Genomic DNA, 19,454 nt, shown 5'->3' with positions numbered 1-19,454 from the left:
GAAAAAGCTCATTATGGAACAAATGTGGGACAGCAAGCCCTCAAAACATAGAAACACAGCGGAAGCTGCATTTGGTTTGCTTTGTCAGAGATTCATTCATTCTGATCATTTCGTTTAGTTGGAAACATTGCAGTATAAATGTATATTTCATAATTCCAACGGTAGGCCATTTATTTATTTATCATGTATGCCATTATGGTTTTATACTTGAAGGAATTCCAAGTAAGGAACTCTCAAAAATAATAGCATTAAAAGTTCTTATTAAGTCCAGAAGGACATAAATTGTAAATTTTACCATACTCTCAAATTTCTGCAAAAATCACAACATATCCCAGCAACTGCACATTAACATTTAACCTTAAAAACCTGTGCTTTTGTCAATAAAAACTTGTAAAAATAACAGTGTTTGACTGTTATACGCATTATGGGAAATTTCCGTTAAAATAACAATGTCCAAGTGATTTACGGTAGGATTATGTATTTTTTCCAAAGAAATTATGTACTAATTACAAATTTTACCTGTGAACTGATTAACAGGAACTTTACGTCAAAATTACAGTTTTAAACAGTTTTATAGTTTACTGGATTTTCCTGTCATGGTTTTATGGTTTTTTACTGTTAAAAATAAATAATGTGTGGGCATTGGTGGTATAGTGGTAGCATAGCTGCTTGCCATGCAGTTGACCTGGTTTCAATTCCCAGCCAATGCATTGATTGCTGTTTTTGTTATGTTCAGTAACCTTCTTGTGTCAAAGTATTTCATTAAAACATGTAGAGTGTCAACGTAAAAAGCCCAATGTCGATCTATGACAAGGAAAGCTTAGCTCACACTACTGAAATGCTGGCGTTTTCGTCTTGTAAGAGAAATCATTCAATGCTGAGAGATGCTTTCATTCATTGGGTTATCTTCTTTAGGATGTGGTCAACACGCAAGGTTGGTCTCTCTTTGAAAAATGGTTCAGGATGTTTGTCATTGTAGGTTAAACTAGTGTTTCATGCCAGTTTCCTTTTGAACATAGAGGATTCCCTGACCGGGAATTGAAGCCGGACCGTGGCGGTGAAAGCGCCAAATCCTAGCCATTAGACCATCAGGGAAATTCTCCTGTGGAAATGCTTCAAGAGAGTTGGCATTGGTGGCATAGGGGATGTCATAGCTGGGCGGGTGAATGGCTTGGGCTACTGTGCAACAATGATGGGTTCTTGGACTGGATGTGGGGACTCTTCCTTGCACAACTTTGCACAGTCTTAGACATTCTAGTTTTAATGCGGTGTCCTTTTGACACAGTAGGCATTGGTGGTATAGTGGTAGCATAGCTGCCTTCCAAGCAGTTGACCTGGGTTCAATTCCCAGCCAATGCATTGATTAGAGTTTTTGAGAATTAAACTTCATGCTAAATATTATTGAAATAAAACCTGTAAAATGTCAACCTGTAATGTCTAATGTTGATCCAAGACATGGAAAACATAGCCCACACACTACTGAAGTGTCGAATTTTCCATCTTCATGTCTATATTGCCAGAGAAATCATTCAATGCTGAGAAATGTTTGCTTCTCTTGGAATCCCTTGTTTAGAATGTGTTCAAATGACAAGGTTGGTTCAAGTCTTAGATAAGTCTCTATTGAAAAGTGGTTTATAATGTGTGTCATTATGTGCATAGGCTAAACTAGGGTTTCAGGTGAGTTCTCCTTTAAACATGGTGGATTCCCTGACCGGGAATTGAACCCGGACCGTGACGGTGAGAGCACCAAATCCTAGCCATTAGACCATCAGGGAAATTCCTGCATGAAGCAAACAACATTTTTAACAGACTACAAGAATTAGCATACGTTGCAAAAGACTGCAATTTTGATGTGGCCTTCTAGTAGATATTTCTGATTTTTGGAGCAGTGCCCATTTATTTTTACTGTAGCAAATTTCTTCAGTTTGTTGTGTTGTTCATCTTGCTGCCATTGGGATGTTTGTCTTCTTGACTGCAACATGTGTCTACTTTAAAAAGTCAAACAGATGTCCATATGGATCAGGTAACTCTGCCCCACACATGCTGCTAGTACTCCTACGCTGATAGTTCAAATGCACATTAATTACTGCATAAACATATACATGGGCAAGTAAATGGCTTGTGCCACTGTGCAACAATGATGGGCTCTTGGACTGGATGTGGGGACTCTTCCTTGCACAACTTTGCACAGTCTTAGACATTCTAGTTTTAATGCGGTGTCCTTTTGACACAGTGGGCATTGGTGGTATAGTGGTAGCATAGCTGCCTTCCAAGCAGTTGACCTGGGTTCAATTCCCAGCCAATGCATTGATTAGTGTTTTTGAGAATTAAACTTCATGCTAAATATTATTGAAATAAAACCTGTAAAATGTCAACCTGTAATGTCTAATGTTGATCCAAGACATGGAAAACATAGCCCACACACTACTGAAGTGTCGAATTTTCCATCTTCATGTCTATATTGCCAGAGAAATCATTCAAATGCTGAGAAATATTTGCTTCTCTTGGAATCCCTTGTTTAGAATGTGTTCAAATGACAAGGTTGGTTCAAGTCTTAGATAAGTCTCTATTGAAAAGTGGTTTATAATGTGTGTCATTATGTGCATAGGCTAAACTAGGGTTTCAGGTGAGTTCTCCTTTAAACATGGTGGATTCCCTGACCGGGAATTGAACCCGGACCGTGGCGGTGAGAGCGCCAAATCCTAGCCATTAGAGCATCAGGGAAATTCCTGCATGAAGCAAACAACATTTTTAACAGACTACAAGAATTAGCATACGTTGCAAAAGACTGCAATTTTGATGTGGCCTTCTAGTAGATATTTCTGATTTTTGGAGCAGTGCCCATTTATTTTTACTGTAGCAAATTTCTTCAGTTTGTTGTGTTGTTCATCTTGCTGCCATTGGGATGTTTGTCTTCTTGACTGCAACATGTGTCTACTTTAAAAAGTCAAACAGATGTCCATATGGATCAGGTAACTCTGCCCCACACATGCTGCTAGTACTCCTACGCTGATAGTTCAAATGCACATTAATTACTGCATAAACATATACATGGGCAAGTAAATGGCTTGTGCCACTGTGCAACAATGATGGGCTCTTGGACTGGATGTGGGGACTCTTCCTTGCACAACTTTGCACAGTCTTAGACATTCTAGTTTTAATGCGGTGTCCTTTTGACACAGTGGGCATTGGTGGTATAGTGGTAGCATAGCTGCCTTCCAAGCAGTTGACCTGGGTTCAATTCCCAGCCAATGCATTGATTAGTGTTTTTGAGAATTAAACTTCATGCTAAATATTATTGAAATAAAACCTGTAAAATGTCAACCTGTAATGTCTAATGTTGATCCAAGACATGGAAAACATAGCCCACACACTACTGAAGTGTCGAATTTTCCATCTTCATGTCTATATTGCCAGATAAATCATTCAAATGCTGAGAAATATTTGCTTCTCTTGGAATCCCTTGTTTAGAATGTGTTCAAATGACAAGGTTGGTTCAAGTCTTAGATAAGTCTCTATTGAAAAGTGGTTTATAATGTGTGTCATTATGTGCATAGGCTAAACTAGGGTTTCAGGTGAGTTCTCCTTTAAACATGGTGGATTCCCTGACCGGGAATTGAACCCGGACCGTGGCGGTGAGAGCGCCAAATCCTAGCCATTAGAGCATCAGGGAAATTCCTGCATGAAGCAAACAACATTTTTAACAGACTACAAGAATTAGCATACGTTGCAAAAGACTGCAATTTTGATGTGGCCTTGTTGTAGATATTTCTGATTTTTGGAACAGTGCCCATTTATTTTTACTGTAGCAAATTTCTTCAGTTTGTTGTGTTGTTCATCTTGCTGCCATTGGGATGTTTGTCTTCTTGACTGCAACATGTGTCTACTTTAAAAAGTCAAACAGATGTCCAGATGGATCAGGTAACTCTGCCCCACACATGCTGCTAGTACTCCTGGGCTAATAGTTCAAATGCACATTAATTACTGCATAAACATATACATGGGCAAGTAAATGGCTTGTGCCACTGTGCAACAATGATGGGCTCTTGGACTAGAGGCGGGAACTCTTCCCTGCAGAAATTTGCACAGGCTGGGAGATTCTACCTTTAATGTGGGGGTAGCATCACTTGTGTGGGCATTGGTGGTATAGTGGTAGCATAGCTGCCTGCCATGCAGTTGACCTGGGTTCAATTCCCAGCCAATGCATTGATTGCTGTTTTTGTTATGTTCAGAAACCTTCTTGTGTCAAAGTATTTCATTAAAACATGTAGAGTGTCAACGTAAAAAGCCCAATGTCGATCTATGACAAGGAAAGCTTAGCTCACACTACTGAAATGCTGGCGTTTTCGTCTTGTAAGAGAAATCATTCAATGCTGAGAGATGCTTTCATTCATTGGGTTATCTTCTGTAGGATGTGGTCAACACGCAAGGTTGGTCTCTCTTTGAAAAATGGTTCAGGATGTGTGTCATTGTAGGTTAAACTAGTGTTTCATGCCAGTTTCCTTTAGAACATAGAGGATTCCCTGACCCGGAATTGAACCCGGACCGTGGCGGTGAAAGCGCCAAATCCTAACCATTAGACCATCAGGGAAATTCTCCTGTGGAAATGCTTCAAGAGAGTTGGCATTGGTAGCATAGGGGATGTCATAGCTGGGCGGGTGAATGGCTTGGGCTACTGTGCAACAATGATGGGTTCTTGGACTGGATGTGGGGACTCTTCCTTGCACAACTTTGCACAGTCTTAGACATTCTAGTTTTAATGCGGTGTCCTTTTGACACAGTGGGCATTGGTGGTATAGTGGTAGCATAGCTGCCTTCCAAGCAGTTGACCTGGGATCAATTCCCAGCCAATGCATTGATTAGTGTTTTTGAGAATTAAACTTCATGCTAAATATTATTGAAATAAAACCTGTAAAATGTCAACCTGTAATGTCTAATGTTGATCCAAGACATGGAAAACATAGCCCACACACTACTGAAGTGTCGAATTTTCCATCTTCATGTCTATATTGCCAGAGAAATCATTCAAATGCTGAGAAATGTTTGCTTCTCTTGGAATCCCTTGTTTAGAATGTGTTCAAATGACAAGGTTGGTTCAAGTCTTAGATAAGTCTCTATTGAAAAGTGGTTTATAATGTGTGTCATTATGTGCATAGGCTAAACTAGGGTTTCAGGTGAGTTCTCCTTTAAACATGGTGGATTCCCTGACCGGGAATTGAACCCGGACCATGGCAGTGAGAGAGCCAAATCCTAGCCATTAGACCATCAGGGAAATTCCTGCATGAAGCAAACAACATTTTTAACAGACTACAAGAATTAGCATACGTTGCAAAAGACTGCAATTTTGATGTGGCCTTGTTGTAGATATTTCTGATTTTTGGAACAGTGCCCATTTATTTTTACTGTAGCAAATTTCTTCAGTTTGTTGTGTTGTTCATCTTGCTGCCATTGGGATGTTTGTCTTCTTGACTGCAACATGTGTCTACTTTAAAAAGTCAAACAGATGTCCAGATGGATCAGGTAACTCTGCCCGACACATGCTGCTAGTACTCCTGGGCTGATAGTTCAAATGCACATTAATTACTGCATAAACATAAACATGGGCAAGTAAATGGCTTGTGCCACTGTGCAACAATGATGGGCTCTTGGACTAGAGGCGGGAACTCTTCCCTGCAGAAATTTGTACAGGCTGGGAGATTCTACCTTTAATGTGGGGGTAGCATCACTTGTGTGGGCATTGGTGGTATAGTGGTAGCATAGCTGCTTGCCATGCAGTTTACCTGGGTTCAATTCCCAGCCAATGCATTGATTGCTGTTTTTGTTATGTTCAGTAACCTTCTTGTGTCAAAGTATTTCATTAAAACATGTAGAGTGTCAACGTAAAAAGCCCAATGTCGATCTATGACAAGGAAAGCTTAGCTCACACTACTGAAATGCTGGCGTTTTCGTCTTGTAAGAGAAATCATTCAATGCTGAGAGATGCTTTCATTCATTGGGTTATCTTCTGTAGGATGTGGTCAACACGCAAGGTTTGTCTCTCTTTGAAAAATGGTTCAGGATGTGTGTCATTGTAGGTTAAACTAGTGTTTCATGCCAGTTTCCTTTTGAACATAGAGGATTCGCTGACCGGGAATTGAACCCAGACCGTGGCAGTGAAAGCGCCAAATCCTAGCCATTAGACCATCAGGGAAATTCTCCTGTGGAAATGCTTCAAGAGAGTTGGCATTGGTGGCATAGGGGATGTCATAGCTGGGCGGGTGAATGGCTTGGGCTACTGTGCAACAATGATGGGTTCTTGGACTGGATGTGGGGACTCTTCCTTGCACAACTTTGCACAGTCTTAGACATTCTAGTTTTAATGCGGTGTCCTTTTGACACAGTGGGGATTGGTGGTATAGTGGTAGCATACCTGCCTTCCAAGCAGTTGACCTGGGTTCAATTCCCAGCCAATGCATTGTTTAGTGTTTTTGATAATTAAACTTCATGATAAATATTATTGAAATAAAACCTGTACAATGTCAACCTGTAATGTCTAATGTTGATCCAAGACATGGAACACAGCCCACACACTACTGAAGTGTCGAATTTTCCATCTTCATGTCTATATTGCCAGAGAAATCATTCAAATGCTGAGAAATGTTTGCTTCTCTTGGAATCCCTTGTTTAGAATGTGTTCCAATGACAAGGTTGGTTCAAGTCTTAGATAAGTCTCTATTGAAAAGTGGTTTATAATGTGTGTCATTATGTGCATAGGCTAAACTAGGGTTTCAGGTGTGTTCTCCTATAAACATGGTGGATTCCCTGACCGGGAATTGAACCCGGACCGTGGCGGTGAGAGCGCCAAATCCTAGCCATTAGACCATCAGGGAAATTCCTGCATGAAGCAAACAACATTTTTAACAGACTACAAGAATTAGCATACGTTGCAAAAGACTGCAATTTTGATGTGGCCTTGTTGTAGATATTTCTGATTTTTGGAACAGTGCCCATTTATTTTTACTGTAGCAAATTTCTTCAGTTTGTTGTGTTGTTCATCTTGCTGCCATTGGGATGTTTGTCTTCTTGACTGCAACATGTGTCTACTTTAAAAAGTCAAACAGATGTCCAGATGGATCAGGTAACTCTGCCCCACACATGCTGCTAGTACTCCTGGGCTGATAGTTCAAATGCACATTAATTACTGCATAAACATATACATGGGCAAGTAAATGGCTTGTGCCACTGTGCAACAATGATGGGCTCTTGGACTAGAGGCGGGAACTCTTCCCTGCAGAAATTTGCACAGGCTGGGAGATTCTACCTTTAATGTGGGGGTAGCATCACTTGTGTGGGCATTGGTGGTATAGTGGTAGCATAGCTGCTTGCCATACAGTTGACCTGGGTTCAATTCCCAGCCAATGCATTGATTGCTGTTTTTGTTATGTTCAGTAACCTTCTTGTGTCAAAGTATTTCATTAAAACATGTAGAGTGTCAACGTAAAAAGCCCAATGTCGATCTATGACAAGGAAAGCTTAGCTCACACTACTGAAATGCTGGCGTTTTCGTCTTGTAAGAGAAATCATTCAATGCTGAGAGATGCTTTCATTCATGGGGTTATCTTCTGTAGGATGTGGTCAACACGCAAGGTTGGTCTCTCTTTGAAAAATGGTTCAGGATGTGTGTCATTGTAGGTTAAACTAGTGTTTCATGCCAGTTTCCTTTTGAACATAGAGGATTCCCTGACCGGGAATTGAACCCGGACCGTGGCGGTGAAAGCGCCAAATCCTAGCCATTAGACCATCAGGGAAATTCTCCTGTGGAAATGCTTCAAGAGAGTTGGCATTGGTAGCATAGGGGATGTCATAGCTGGGCGGGTGAATGGCTTGGGCTACTGTGCAACAATGATGGGTTCTTGGACTGGATGTGGGGACTCTTCCTTGCACAACTTTGCACAGTCTTAGACATTCTAGTTTTAATGCGGTGTCCTTTTGACACAGTGGGCATTGGTGGTATAGTGGTAGCATAGCTGCCTTCCAAGCAGTTGACCTGGGTTCAATTCCCAGCCAATGCATTGATTAGTGTTTTTGAGAATTAAACTTCATGCTAAATATTATTGAAATAAAACCTGTAAAATGTCAACCTGTAATGTCTAATGTTGATCCAAGACATGGAAAACATAGCCCACACACTACTGAAGTGTCGAATTTTCCATCTTCATGTCTATATTGCCAGAGAAATCATTCAAATGCTGAGAAATATTTGCTTCTCTTGGAATCCCTTGTTTAGAATGTGTTCAAATGACAAGGTTGGTTCAAGTCTTAGATAAGTCTCTATTGAAAAGTGGTTTATAATGTGTGTCATTATGTGCATAGGCTAAACTAGGGTTTCAGGTGAGTTCTCCTTTAAACATGGTGGATTCCCTGACCGGGAATTGAACCCGGACCGTGGCGGTGAGAGCGCCAAATCCTAGCCATTAGACCATCAGGGAAATTCCTGCATGAAGCAAACAACATTTTTAACAGACTACAAGAATTAGCATACGTTGCAAAAGACTGCAATTTTGATGTGGCCTTGTTGTAGATATTTCTGATTTTTGGAACAGTGCCCATTTATTTTTACTGTAGCAAATTTCTTCAGTTTGTTGTGTTGTTCATCTTGCTGCCATTGGGATGTTTGTCTTCTTGACTGCAACATGTGTCTACTTTAAAAAGTCAAACAGATGTCCAGATGGATCAGGTAACTCTGCCCCACACATGCTGCTAGTACTCCTGGGCTGATAGTTCAAATGCACATTAATTACTGCATAAACATATACATGGGCAAGTAAATGGCTTGTGCCACTGTGCAACAATGATGGGCTCTTGGACTAGAGGCGGGAACTCTTCCCTGCAGAAATTTGCACAGGCTGGGAGATTCTACCTTTAATGTGGGGGTAGCATCACTTGTGTGGGCATTGGTGGTATAGTGGTAGCATAGCTGCTTGCCATACAGTTGACCTGGGTTCAATTCCCAGCCAATGCATTGATTGCTGTTTTTGTTATGTTCAGTAACCTTCTTGTGTCAAAGTATTTCATTAAAACATGTATAGTGTCAACGTAAAAAGCCCAATGTCGATCTATGACAAGGAAAGCTTAGCTCACACTACTGAAATGCTGGCGTTTTCGTCTTGTAAGAGAAATCATTCAATGCTGAGAGATGCTTTCATTCATGGGGTTATCTTCTGTAGGATGTGGTCAACACGCAAGGTTGGTCTCTCTTTGAAAAATGGTTCAGGATGTGTGTCATTGTAGGTTAAACTAGTGTTTCATGCCAGTTTCCTTTTGAACATAGAGGATTCCCTGACCGGGAATTGAACCCGGACCGTGGCGGTGAAAGCGCCAAATCCTAGCCATTAGACCATCAGGGAAATTCTCCTGTGGAAATGCTTCAAGAGAGTTGGCATTGGTAGCATAGGGGATGTCATAGCTGGGCGGGTGAATGGCTTGGGCTACTGTGCAACAATGATGGGTTCTTGGACTGGATGTGGGGACTCTTCCTTGCACAACTTTGCACAGTCTTAGACATTCTAGTTTTAATGCGGTGTCCTTTTGACACAGTGGGCATTGGTGGTATAGTGGTAGCATAGCTGCCTTCCAAGCAGTTGACCTGTGTTCAATTCCCAGCCAATGCATTGATTAGTGTTTTTGAGAATTAAACTTCATGCTAAATATTATTGAAATAAAACCTGTAAAATGTCAACCTGTAATGTCTAATGTTGATCCAAGACATGGAAAACATAGCCCACACACTACTGAAGTGTCGAATTTTCCATCTTCATGTCTATATTGCCAGAGAAATCATTCAAATGCTGAGAAATATTTGCTTCTCTTGGAATCCCTTGTTTAGAACGTGTTCAAATGACAAGGTTGGTTCAAGTCTTAGATAAGTCTCTATTGAAAAGTGGTTTATAATGTGTGTCATTATGTGCATAGGCTAAACTAGGGTTTCAGGTGAGTTCTCCTTTAAACATGGTGGATTCCCTGACCGGGAATTGAACCCGGACCGTGGCGGTGAGAGCGCCAAATCCTAGCCATTAGACCATCAGGGAAATTCCTGCATGAAGCAAACAACATTTTTAACAGACTACAAGAATTAGCATACGTTGCAAAAGACTGCAATTTTGATGTGGCCTTGTTGTAGATATTTCTGATTTTTGGAACAGTGCCCATTTATTTTTACTGTAGCAAATTTCTTCAGTTTGTTGTGTTGTTCATCTTGCTGCCATTGGGATGTTTGTCTTCTTGACTGCAACATGTGTCTACTTTAAAAAGTCAAACAGATGTCCAGATGGATCAGGTAACTCTGCCCCACACATGCTGCTAGTACTCCTGGGCTGATAGTTCAAATGCACATTAATTACTGCATAAACATATACATGGGCAAGTAAATGGCTTGTGCCACTGTGCAACAATGATGGGCTCTTGGACTAGAGGCGGGAACTCTTCCCTGCAGAAATTTGCACAGGCTGGGAGATTCTACCTTTAATGTGGGGGTAGCATCACTTGTGTGGGCATTGGTGGTATAGTGGTAGCATAGCTGCTTGCCATACAGTTGACCTGGGTTCAATTCCCAGCCAATGCATTGATTGCTGTTTTTGTTATGTTCAGTAACCTTCTTGTGTCAAAGTATTTCATTAAAACATGTATAGTGTCAACGTAAAAAGCCCAATGTCGATCTATGACAAGGAAAGCTTAGCTCACACTACTGAAATGCTGGCGTTTTCGTCTTGTAAGAGAAATCATTCAATGCTGAGAGATGCTTTCATTCATGGGGTTATCTTCTGTAGGATGTGGTCAACACGCAAGGTTGGTCTCTCTTTGAAAAATGGTTCAGGATGTGTGTCATTGTAGGTTAAACTAGTGTTTCATGCCAGTTTCCTTTTGAACATAGAGGATTCCCTGACCGGGAATTGAACCCGGACCGTGGCGGTGAAAGCGCCAAATCCTAGCCATTAGACCATCAGGGAAATTCTCCTGTGGAAATGCTTCAAGAGAGTTGGCATTGGTAGCATAGGGGATGTCATAGCTGGGCGGGTGAATGGCTTGGGCTACTGTGCAACAATGATGGGTTCTTGGACTGGATGTGGGGACTCTTCCTTGCACAACTTTGCACAGTCTTAGACATTCTAGTTTTAATGCGGTGTCCTTTTGACACAGTGGGCATTGGTGGTATAGTGGTAGCATAGCTGCCTTCCAAGCAGTTGACCTGTGTTCAATTCCCAGCCAATGCATTGATTAGTGTTTTTGAGAATTAAACTTCATGCTAAATATTATTGAAATAAAACCTGTAAAATGTCAACCTGTAATGTCTAATGTTGATCCAAGACATGGAAAACATAGCCCACACACTACTGAAGTGTCGAATTTTCCATCTTCATGTCTATATTGCCAGAGAAATCATTCAAATGCTGAGAAATATTTGCTTCTCTTGGAATCCCTTGTTTAGAACGTGTTCAAATGACAAGGTTGGTTCAAGTCTTAGATAAGTCTCTATTGAAAAGTGGTTTATAATGTGTGTCATTATGTGCATAGGCTAAACTAGGGTTTCAGGTGAGTTCTCCTTTAAACATGGTGGATTCCCTGACCGGGAATTGAACCCGGACCGTGGCGGTGAGAGCGCCAAATCCTAGCCATTAGACCATCAGGGAAATTCCTGCATGAAGCAAACAACATTTTTAACAGACTACAAGAATTAGCATACGTTGCAAAAGACTGCAATTTTGATGTGGCCTTGTTGTAGATATTTCTGATTTTTGGAACAGTGCCCATTTATTTTTACTGTAGCAAATTTCTTCAGTTTGTTGTGTTGTTCATCTTGCTGCCATTGGGATGTTTGTCTTCTTGACTGCAACATGTGTCTACTTTAAAAAGTCAAACAGATGTCCAGATGGATCAGGTAACTCTGCCCCACACATGCTGCTAGTACTCCTGGGCTGATAGTTCAAATGCACATTAATTACTGCATAAACATATACAAGGGCAAGTAAATGGCTTGTGCCACTGTGCAACAATGATGCGCTCTTGGACTAGAGGCGGGAACTCTTCCCTGCAGAAATTTGCACAGGCTGGGAGATTCTACCTTTAATGTGGGGGTAGCATCACTTTTGTGGGCATTGGTGGTATAGTGGTAGCATAGCTGCTTGCCATGCAGTTGACCTGGGTTCAATTCCCAGCCAATGCATTGATTGCTGTTTTTGTTATGTTCAGTAACCTTCTTGTGTCAAAGTATTTCATTAAAACATGTAGAGTGTCAACGTAAAAAGCCCAATGTCGATCTATGACAAGGAAAGCTTAGCTCACACTGCTGAAATGCTGGTGTTTTCGTCTTGTAAGAGAAATCATTCAATGCTGAGAGATGCTTTCATTCATTGGGTTATCTTCTTTAGGATGTGGTCAACACGCAAGGTTGGTCTCTCTTTGAAAAATGGTTCAGGATGTGTGTCATTGTAGGTTAAACTAGTGTTTCTGGCCAGTTTCCTTTTGAACATAGAGGATTCCCTGACCGGGAATTGGACCCGGACCGTGGCGGTGAAAGCGCCAAATCCTAGCCATTAGACCATCAGGGAAATTCTCCTGTGGAAATGCTTCAAGAGAGTTGGCATTGGTAGCATAGGGGATGTCATAGCTGGGCGGGTGAATGGCTTGGGCTACTGTGCAACAATGATGGGTTCTTGGACTGGATGTGGGGACCCTTCTTTGCACAACTTTGCACAGTCTTAGACATTCTAGTTTTAATGCGGTGTCCTTTTGACACAGTGGGCATTGGTGGTATAGTGGTAGCATAGCTGCCTTCCAAGCAGTTGACCTGGGTTCAATTCCCAGCCAATGCATTGTTTAGTGTTTGTGAGAATTAAACTTCATGCTAAATATTATTGAAATAAAACCTGTAAAATGTCAACCTGTAATGTCTAATGTTGATCCAAGACATGGAAAACATAGCCCACACACTACTGAAGTGTCGAATTTTCCATCTTCATGTCTATATTGCCAGAGAAATCATTCAATGCTGAGAAATGTTTGCTTCTCTTGGAATCCCTTGTTTAGAATGTGTTCAAATGACAAGGTTGGTTCAAGTCTTAGATAAGTCTCTATTGAAAAGTGGTTTATAATGTGTGTCATTATGTGCATAGGCTAAACTAAGGTTTCAGGTGAGTTCTCCTTTAAACATGGTGGATTCCCTGACCGGGAATTGAACCCGGACCGTGGCGGTGAGAGCACCAAATCCTAGCCATTAGACCATCAGGGAAATTCCTGCATGAAGCAAACAACATTTTTAACAGACTACAAGAATTAGCATACGTTGCAAAAGACTGCAATTTTGATGTGGCCTTGTTGTAGATATTTCTGATTTTTGGAACAGTGCCCATTTATTTTTACTGTAGCAAATTTCTTCAGTTTGTTGTGTTGTTCATCTTGCTGCCATTGGGATGTTTGTCTTCTTGACTGCAACATGTGTCTACTTTAAAAAGTCAAACAGATGTCCAGATGGATCAGGTAACTCTGCCCCACACATGCTGCTAGTACTCCTGGGCTGATAGTTCAAATGCACATTAATTACTGCATAAACATATACATGGGCAAGTAAATGGCTTGTGCCACTGTGCAACAATGATGGGCTCTTGGACTAGAGGCGGGAACTCTTCCCTGCAGAAATTTGCACAGGCTGGGAGATTCTACCTTTAATGTGGGGGTAGCATCACTTGTGTGGGCATTGGTGGTATAGTGGTAGCATAGCTGCTTGCCATACAGTTGACCTGGGTTCAATTCCCAGCCAATGCATTGATTGCTGTTTTTGTTATGTTCAGTAACCTTCTTGTGTCAAAGTATTTCATTAAAACATGTATAGTGTCAACGTAAAAAGCCCAATGTCGATCTATGACAAGGAAAGCTTAGCTCACACTACTGAAATGCTGGCGTTTTCGTCTTGTAAGAGAAATCATTCAATGCTGAGAGATGCTTTCATTCATGGGGTTATCTTCTGTAGGATGTGGTCAACACGCAAGGTTGGTCTCTCTTTGAAAAATGGTTCAGGATGTGTGTCATTGTAGGTTAAACTAGTGTTTCATGCCAGTTTCCTTTTGAACATAGAGGATTCCCTGACCGGGAATTGAACCCGGACCGTGGCGGTGAAAGCGCCAAATCCTAGCCATTAGACCATCAGGGAAATTCTCCTGTGGAAATGCTTCAAGAGAGTTGGCATTGGTAGCATAGGGGATGTCATAGCTTGGCGGGTGAATGGCTTGGGCTACTGTGCAACAATGATGGGTTCTTGGACTGGATGTGGGGACTCTTCCTTGCACAACTTTGCACAGTCTTAGACATTCTAGTTTTAATGCGGTGTCCTTTTGACACAGTGGTATAGTGGTAGCATAGCTGCCTTCCAAGCAGTTGACCTGGGTTCAATTCCCAGCCAATGCATTGATTAGAGTTTTTGAGAATTAAACTTCATGCTAAATATTATTGAAATAAAACCTGTAAAATGTCAACCTGTAATGTCTAATGTTGATCCAAGACATGGAAAACATAGCCCACACACTACTGAAGTGTCGAATTTTCCATCTTCATGTCTATATTGCCAGAGAAATCATTCAATGCTGAGAAATGTTTGCTTCTCTTGGAATCCCTTGTTTAGAATGTGTTCAAATGACAAGGTTGGTTCAAGTCTTAGATAAGTCTCTATTGAAAAGTGGTTTATCTTCTTTTCTCTTTCGGCTTTTCCCATCAGGGGTCGCCACAGCGAATCATCCTTTTCCACCTCACTCTATCATGGACATCTTCTACCCTAACATTAGCCAACTTCATGTCCTCTGTTAAGACATCCATGTATCTCCTCTTTGGCCGTCCTCTCGCCCATGTATCTCCTCTTTGGCCGTCCTCTCGCCCTCCTGCCAGGCAGCTCCATCTCCAACATCCTTCTACCAATATATCCACTATCCCTCCTCTGAACATGTCCAAACCATCTCAGTCTGGCTTCTCTGACTTTGTCCCTAACACAGGCAACATGAGCCGTCCCTCTGATGTACTCGTTCCTTATCCTGTCTAACCTGGTCACTCCTAAGGAGAACCTCAACATCTTCATCTCCGCTACCTCCAAATCATCTTCTTGTCTCTGTCTCACTGCTACCGTCTCTAACCCATAGAGCAGAGCTGGTCTCACCACTGTCTTGTACACCTTTCCTTTGAGTCTTGCTGGCACTCTTCTGTCACACAACACTCCTGACACTTTCCTCCACCCGCTCCAACCTGCCTGCACTCGCCTCTTCACCTCTTTTCCACACTCCCCATCACACTGAACTGTTGACCCCAAGTACTTAAACTCCTGCACCTTCTTCACCTCAGCCCCCTGTAACCTAACGCTTCTACCTTGATCCCTCTCGTTCAGACACATGTATTCTGTCTTACTACGACTGACCTTCATGCCTCTTCTTTCCAGAGCAAACCTCCACCTCTCTAGCTGTTCCTCCACCTGCTCTCTACTCTCACTGCAAATTACAATGTCATCCGCAAACATCATTGTCCAGGGAGATTCCTGTCTTACCTCGTCTGTCAGCCTGTCCATCAACATAGCAAACAAAAAAGGACTCAAAGCTGATCCTTGGTGTAGTCCCACCTCCCCTCCTCCCTCCTCCTCCTGAAAAGTGGTTTATAATGTGTGTCATTATGTGCATAGGCTAAACTAGGGTTTCAGGTGAGTTCTCCTTTAAACATGGTGGATTCCCTGACCGGGAATTGAACCCGGACCGTGGCGGTGAGAGCGCCAAATCCTAGCCATTAGACCATCAGGGAAATTCCTGCATGAAGCAAACAACATTTTTAACAGACTACAAGAATTAGCATACGTTGCAAAAGACTGCAATTTTGATGTGGCCTTGTTGTAGATATTTCTGATTTTTGGAACAGTGCCCATTTATTTTTACTGTAGCAAATTTCTTCAGTTTGTTGTGTTGTTCATCTTGCTGCCATTGGGATGTTTGTCTTCTTGACTGCAACATATGTCTACTTTAAAAAGTCAAACAGATGTCCAGATGGATCAGGTAACTCTGCCCCACACATGCTGCTAGTACTCCTGGGCTGATAGTTCAAATGCACATTAATTACTGCATAAACATATACAAGGGCAAGTAAATGGCTTGTGCCACTGTGCAACAATGATGGGCTCTTGGACTAGAGGCGGGAACTCTTCCCTGCAGAAATTTGCACAGGCTGGGAGATTCTACCTTTAATGTGGGGGTATCATCACTTGTGTGGGCATTGGTGGTATAGTGGTAGCATAGCTGCTTGCCATGCAGTTGACCTGGGTTCAATTCCCAGCCAATGCATTGATTGCTGTTTTTGTTATGTTCAGTAACCTTCTTGTGTCAAAGTATTTCATTAAAACATGTAGAGTGTCAATGTAAAAAGCCCAATGTCGATCTATGACAAGGAAAGCTTAGCTCACACTGCTGAAATGCTGGTGTTTTCGTCTTGTAAGAGAAATCATTCAATGCTGAGAGATGCTTTCATTCATTGGGTTATCTTCTTTAGGATGTGGTCAACACGCAAGGTTGGTCTCTCTTTGAAAAATGGTTCAGGATGTGTGTCATTGTAGGTTAAACTAGTGTTTCTGGCCAGTTTCCTTTTGAACATAGAGGATTCCCTGACCGGGAATTGAACCCGGACCGTGGCGGTGAAAGCGCCAAATCCTAGCCATTAGACCATCAGGGAAATTCTCCTGTGGAAATGCTTCAAGAGAGTTGGCATTGGTAGCATAGGGGATGTCATAGCTGGGCGGGTGAATGGCTTGGGCTACTGTGCAACAATGATGGGTTCTTGGACTGGATGTGGGGACTCTTCCTTGCACAACTTTGCACAGTCTTAGACATTCTAGTTTTAATGCGGTGTCCTTTTGACACAGTGGGCATTGGTGGTATAGTGGTAGCATAGCTGCCTTCCAAGCAGTTGACCTGGATTCAATTCCCAGCCAATGCATTGTTTAGTGTTTGTGAGAATTAAACTTCATGCTAAATATTATTGAAATAAAACCTGTAAAATGTCAACCTGTAATGTCTAATGTTGATCCAAGACATGGAAAACATAGCCCACACACTACTGAAGTGTCGAATTTTCCATCTTCATGTCTATATTGCCAGAGAAATCATTCAATGCTGAGAAATGTTTGCTTCTCTTGGAATCCCTTGTTTAGAATGTGTTCAAAGGACAAGGTTGGTTCAAGTCTTAGATAAGTCTCTATTGAAAAGTGGTTTATAATGTGTGTCATTATGTGCATAGGCTAAACTAGGGTTTCAGGTGAGTTCTCCTTTAAACATGGTGGATTCCCTGACCGGGAATTGAACCCGGACCGTGGCGGTGAGAGCGCCAAATCCTAGCCATTAGACCATCAGGGAAATTCCTGCATGAAGCAAACAACATTTTTAACAGACTACAAGAATTAGCATACGTTGCAAAAGACTGCAATTTTGATGTGGCCTTGTTGTAGATATTTCTGATTTTTGGAACAGTGACCATTTATTTTTACTGTAGCAAATTTCTTCAGTTTGTTGTGTTGTTCATCTTGCTGCCATTGGGATGTTTGTCTTCTTGACTGCAACATGTGTCTACTTTAAAAAGTCAAACAGATGTCCAGATGGATCAGGTAACTCTGCCCCACACATGCTGCTAGTACTCCTGGGCTGATAGTTCAAATGCACATTAATTACTGCATAAACATATACATGGGCAAGTAAATGGCTTGTGCCACTGTGCAACAATGATGGGCTCTTGGACTAGAGGCGGGAACTCTTCCCTGCAGAAATTTGCACAGGCTGGGAGATTCTACCTTTAATGTGGGGGTAGCATCACTTGTGTGGGCATTGGTGGTATAGTGGTAGCATAGCTGCCTGCCATGCAGTTTACCTGGGTTCAATTCCCAGCCAATGCATTGATTGCTGTTTTTGTTATGTTCAGAAACCTTCTTGTGTCAAAGTATTTCATTAAAACATGTAGAGTGTCAACGTAAAAAGCCCAATGTCGATCTATGACAAGGAAAGCTTAGCTCACACTACTGAAATGCTGGCGTTTTCGTCTTGTAAGAGAAATCATTCAATGCTGAGAGATGCTTTCATTCATTGAGTTATCTTCTTTAGGATGTGGTCAACACACAAGGTTGGTGTCTCTTTGAAAAATGGTTCAGGATGTGTGTCATTGTAGGTTAAAGTAGTGTTTCATGCCAGTTTCCTTTTGAACATAGAGGATTCGCTGACCGGGAATTGAACCCAGACCGTGGCGGTGAAAGCGCCAAATCCTAGCCATTAGACCATCAGGGAAATTCTCCTGTGCAAATGCTTCAAGAGAGTTGGCATTGGTAGCATAGGGGATGTCATAGCTGGGCGGGTGAATGGCTTGGGCTACTGTGCAACAATGATGGGTTCTTGGACTGGATGTGGGGACTCTTCCTTGCACAACTTTGCACAGTCTTAGACATTCTAGTTTTAATGCGGTGTCCTTTTGACACAGTGGGCATTGGTGGTATAGTGGTAGCATAGCTGCCTTCCAAGCAGTTGACCTGGGTTCAATTCCCAGCCAATGCATTGATTAGCGTTTTTGAGAATTAAACTTCATGCAAAATATTATTGAAATAAAACCTGTAAAATGTCAACCTGTAATGTCTAATGTTGATCCAAGACATGGAAAACATAGCCCACACACTACTGAAGTGTCGAATTTTCCATCTTCATGTCTATATTGCCAGAGAAATCATTCAAATGCTGAGAAATATTTGCTTCTCTTGGAATCCCTTGTTTAGAATGTGTTCAAATGACAAGGTTGGTTCAAGTCTTAGATAAGTCTCTATTGAAAAGTGGTTTATAATGTGTGTCATTATGTGCATAGGCTAAACTAGGGTGGATTCCCTGACCGGGAATTGAACCCGGTCCGTGGCGGTGAAAGCGCCAAATCCTAGCCATTAGACCATCAGGGAAATTCTCCTGTGGTAATGCTTCAAGAGAGTTGGCATTGGTGGCGTAGGGGATGTCATAGCTGGGTGGGTGAATGGCTTGGGCTACTGTGCAACAATGATGGGTTCTTGGACTGGATGTGGGGACTCTTCCTTGCACAACTTTGCACAGTCTTAGACATTCTAGTTTTAATGCGGTGTCCTTTTGACACAGTGGGCATTGGTGGTAAAGTGTTAGCATAGCTGCCTTCCAAGCAGTTGACCTGGGTTCAATTCCCAGCCAATGCATTGATTAGTGTTTTTGAGAATTAAACTTCATGCTAAATATTATTGAAATAAAACCTGTAAAATGTCAACCTGTAATGTCTTATGTTGATCCAAGACATGGAAAACATAGCCCACACACTACTGAAGTGTCGAATTTTCCATCTTCATGTCTATATTGCCAGAGAAATCATTCAAATGCTGAGAAATATTTGCTTCTCTTGGAATCCCTTGTTTAGAA

General features: G+C 41.8%; 38 non-coding genes across 38 annotated transcripts; 18 read left to right on the top strand and 20 right to left on the bottom strand.

The window, feature by feature from the left end:
- Positions 1–1,023: 1,023 nt before the first annotated feature.
- Positions 1,024–1,095, bottom strand: trnae-uuc (transfer RNA glutamic acid (anticodon UUC)). Its single transcript has one exon. It is a non-coding gene; the product is annotated as a tRNA-Glu (tRNA).
- A 193-nt stretch (positions 1,096–1,288) lies between these two features.
- Positions 1,289–1,359, top strand: trnag-ucc (transfer RNA glycine (anticodon UCC)). The gene has a single exon. It is a non-coding gene; the product is annotated as a tRNA-Gly (tRNA).
- Positions 1,360–1,703: 344 nt separating this feature from the next.
- Positions 1,704–1,775, bottom strand: trnae-cuc (transfer RNA glutamic acid (anticodon CUC)). The gene has a single exon. It is a non-coding gene; the product is annotated as a tRNA-Glu (tRNA).
- Positions 1,776–2,236: 461 nt separating this feature from the next.
- trnag-ucc (transfer RNA glycine (anticodon UCC)) lies at positions 2,237–2,307 on the top strand. Its single transcript has one exon. It is a non-coding gene; the product is annotated as a tRNA-Gly (tRNA).
- Positions 2,308–2,652: 345 nt separating this feature from the next.
- Positions 2,653–2,724, bottom strand: trnae-cuc (transfer RNA glutamic acid (anticodon CUC)). Its single transcript has one exon. It is a non-coding gene; the product is annotated as a tRNA-Glu (tRNA).
- Positions 2,725–3,185: 461 nt separating this feature from the next.
- On the top strand, positions 3,186–3,256 carry trnag-ucc (transfer RNA glycine (anticodon UCC)). The gene has a single exon. It is a non-coding gene; the product is annotated as a tRNA-Gly (tRNA).
- A 345-nt stretch (positions 3,257–3,601) lies between these two features.
- trnae-cuc (transfer RNA glutamic acid (anticodon CUC)) lies at positions 3,602–3,673 on the bottom strand. Its single transcript has one exon. It is a non-coding gene; the product is annotated as a tRNA-Glu (tRNA).
- A 462-nt stretch (positions 3,674–4,135) lies between these two features.
- Positions 4,136–4,206, top strand: trnag-gcc (transfer RNA glycine (anticodon GCC)). Its single transcript has one exon. It is a non-coding gene; the product is annotated as a tRNA-Gly (tRNA).
- Positions 4,207–4,519: 313 nt separating this feature from the next.
- On the bottom strand, positions 4,520–4,591 carry trnae-uuc (transfer RNA glutamic acid (anticodon UUC)). Its single transcript has one exon. It is a non-coding gene; the product is annotated as a tRNA-Glu (tRNA).
- A 193-nt stretch (positions 4,592–4,784) lies between these two features.
- Positions 4,785–4,855, top strand: trnag-ucc (transfer RNA glycine (anticodon UCC)). Its single transcript has one exon. It is a non-coding gene; the product is annotated as a tRNA-Gly (tRNA).
- A 345-nt stretch (positions 4,856–5,200) lies between these two features.
- trnae-cuc (transfer RNA glutamic acid (anticodon CUC)) lies at positions 5,201–5,272 on the bottom strand. The gene has a single exon. It is a non-coding gene; the product is annotated as a tRNA-Glu (tRNA).
- Positions 5,273–5,734: 462 nt separating this feature from the next.
- Positions 5,735–5,805, top strand: trnag-gcc (transfer RNA glycine (anticodon GCC)). The gene has a single exon. It is a non-coding gene; the product is annotated as a tRNA-Gly (tRNA).
- Positions 5,806–6,797: 992 nt separating this feature from the next.
- On the bottom strand, positions 6,798–6,869 carry trnae-cuc (transfer RNA glutamic acid (anticodon CUC)). The gene has a single exon. It is a non-coding gene; the product is annotated as a tRNA-Glu (tRNA).
- A 462-nt stretch (positions 6,870–7,331) lies between these two features.
- On the top strand, positions 7,332–7,402 carry trnag-gcc (transfer RNA glycine (anticodon GCC)). The gene has a single exon. It is a non-coding gene; the product is annotated as a tRNA-Gly (tRNA).
- Positions 7,403–7,715: 313 nt separating this feature from the next.
- trnae-uuc (transfer RNA glutamic acid (anticodon UUC)) lies at positions 7,716–7,787 on the bottom strand. Its single transcript has one exon. It is a non-coding gene; the product is annotated as a tRNA-Glu (tRNA).
- Positions 7,788–7,980: 193 nt separating this feature from the next.
- trnag-ucc (transfer RNA glycine (anticodon UCC)) lies at positions 7,981–8,051 on the top strand. Its single transcript has one exon. It is a non-coding gene; the product is annotated as a tRNA-Gly (tRNA).
- Positions 8,052–8,396: 345 nt separating this feature from the next.
- Positions 8,397–8,468, bottom strand: trnae-cuc (transfer RNA glutamic acid (anticodon CUC)). Its single transcript has one exon. It is a non-coding gene; the product is annotated as a tRNA-Glu (tRNA).
- A 462-nt stretch (positions 8,469–8,930) lies between these two features.
- trnag-gcc (transfer RNA glycine (anticodon GCC)) lies at positions 8,931–9,001 on the top strand. The gene has a single exon. It is a non-coding gene; the product is annotated as a tRNA-Gly (tRNA).
- A 313-nt stretch (positions 9,002–9,314) lies between these two features.
- On the bottom strand, positions 9,315–9,386 carry trnae-uuc (transfer RNA glutamic acid (anticodon UUC)). The gene has a single exon. It is a non-coding gene; the product is annotated as a tRNA-Glu (tRNA).
- Positions 9,387–9,995: 609 nt separating this feature from the next.
- On the bottom strand, positions 9,996–10,067 carry trnae-cuc (transfer RNA glutamic acid (anticodon CUC)). Its single transcript has one exon. It is a non-coding gene; the product is annotated as a tRNA-Glu (tRNA).
- Positions 10,068–10,529: 462 nt separating this feature from the next.
- trnag-gcc (transfer RNA glycine (anticodon GCC)) lies at positions 10,530–10,600 on the top strand. Its single transcript has one exon. It is a non-coding gene; the product is annotated as a tRNA-Gly (tRNA).
- Positions 10,601–10,913: 313 nt separating this feature from the next.
- trnae-uuc (transfer RNA glutamic acid (anticodon UUC)) lies at positions 10,914–10,985 on the bottom strand. Its single transcript has one exon. It is a non-coding gene; the product is annotated as a tRNA-Glu (tRNA).
- A 193-nt stretch (positions 10,986–11,178) lies between these two features.
- trnag-ucc (transfer RNA glycine (anticodon UCC)) lies at positions 11,179–11,249 on the top strand. Its single transcript has one exon. It is a non-coding gene; the product is annotated as a tRNA-Gly (tRNA).
- Positions 11,250–11,594: 345 nt separating this feature from the next.
- On the bottom strand, positions 11,595–11,666 carry trnae-cuc (transfer RNA glutamic acid (anticodon CUC)). The gene has a single exon. It is a non-coding gene; the product is annotated as a tRNA-Glu (tRNA).
- Positions 11,667–12,128: 462 nt separating this feature from the next.
- trnag-gcc (transfer RNA glycine (anticodon GCC)) lies at positions 12,129–12,199 on the top strand. Its single transcript has one exon. It is a non-coding gene; the product is annotated as a tRNA-Gly (tRNA).
- A 313-nt stretch (positions 12,200–12,512) lies between these two features.
- On the bottom strand, positions 12,513–12,584 carry trnae-uuc (transfer RNA glutamic acid (anticodon UUC)). The gene has a single exon. It is a non-coding gene; the product is annotated as a tRNA-Glu (tRNA).
- A 193-nt stretch (positions 12,585–12,777) lies between these two features.
- Positions 12,778–12,848, top strand: trnag-ucc (transfer RNA glycine (anticodon UCC)). The gene has a single exon. It is a non-coding gene; the product is annotated as a tRNA-Gly (tRNA).
- A 344-nt stretch (positions 12,849–13,192) lies between these two features.
- On the bottom strand, positions 13,193–13,264 carry trnae-cuc (transfer RNA glutamic acid (anticodon CUC)). The gene has a single exon. It is a non-coding gene; the product is annotated as a tRNA-Glu (tRNA).
- Positions 13,265–13,726: 462 nt separating this feature from the next.
- Positions 13,727–13,797, top strand: trnag-gcc (transfer RNA glycine (anticodon GCC)). Its single transcript has one exon. It is a non-coding gene; the product is annotated as a tRNA-Gly (tRNA).
- A 313-nt stretch (positions 13,798–14,110) lies between these two features.
- trnae-uuc (transfer RNA glutamic acid (anticodon UUC)) lies at positions 14,111–14,182 on the bottom strand. The gene has a single exon. It is a non-coding gene; the product is annotated as a tRNA-Glu (tRNA).
- A 1,550-nt stretch (positions 14,183–15,732) lies between these two features.
- Positions 15,733–15,804, bottom strand: trnae-cuc (transfer RNA glutamic acid (anticodon CUC)). The gene has a single exon. It is a non-coding gene; the product is annotated as a tRNA-Glu (tRNA).
- Positions 15,805–16,266: 462 nt separating this feature from the next.
- Positions 16,267–16,337, top strand: trnag-gcc (transfer RNA glycine (anticodon GCC)). The gene has a single exon. It is a non-coding gene; the product is annotated as a tRNA-Gly (tRNA).
- Positions 16,338–16,650: 313 nt separating this feature from the next.
- On the bottom strand, positions 16,651–16,722 carry trnae-uuc (transfer RNA glutamic acid (anticodon UUC)). Its single transcript has one exon. It is a non-coding gene; the product is annotated as a tRNA-Glu (tRNA).
- A 193-nt stretch (positions 16,723–16,915) lies between these two features.
- On the top strand, positions 16,916–16,986 carry trnag-ucc (transfer RNA glycine (anticodon UCC)). The gene has a single exon. It is a non-coding gene; the product is annotated as a tRNA-Gly (tRNA).
- Positions 16,987–17,330: 344 nt separating this feature from the next.
- On the bottom strand, positions 17,331–17,402 carry trnae-cuc (transfer RNA glutamic acid (anticodon CUC)). The gene has a single exon. It is a non-coding gene; the product is annotated as a tRNA-Glu (tRNA).
- A 462-nt stretch (positions 17,403–17,864) lies between these two features.
- Positions 17,865–17,935, top strand: trnag-gcc (transfer RNA glycine (anticodon GCC)). Its single transcript has one exon. It is a non-coding gene; the product is annotated as a tRNA-Gly (tRNA).
- A 578-nt stretch (positions 17,936–18,513) lies between these two features.
- trnag-ucc (transfer RNA glycine (anticodon UCC)) lies at positions 18,514–18,584 on the top strand. The gene has a single exon. It is a non-coding gene; the product is annotated as a tRNA-Gly (tRNA).
- Positions 18,585–18,901: 317 nt separating this feature from the next.
- On the bottom strand, positions 18,902–18,973 carry trnae-uuc (transfer RNA glutamic acid (anticodon UUC)). The gene has a single exon. It is a non-coding gene; the product is annotated as a tRNA-Glu (tRNA).
- Between the last annotated feature and the right edge of the window lie 481 nt (positions 18,974–19,454).

Source organism: Oryzias latipes, chromosome 1 (genome assembly GCF_053564925.1).
Source record: "Oryzias latipes strain Hd-rR chromosome 1, Olatipes_Hd-rR_3.1".
In the NCBI taxonomy this organism is placed as follows: Eukaryota; Metazoa; Chordata; class Actinopteri; order Beloniformes; family Adrianichthyidae; genus Oryzias; species Oryzias latipes.
The sequence above is the reverse complement of the archived record's forward strand: the minus strand, read 5'-3'. Positions and strand labels throughout refer to the sequence as shown.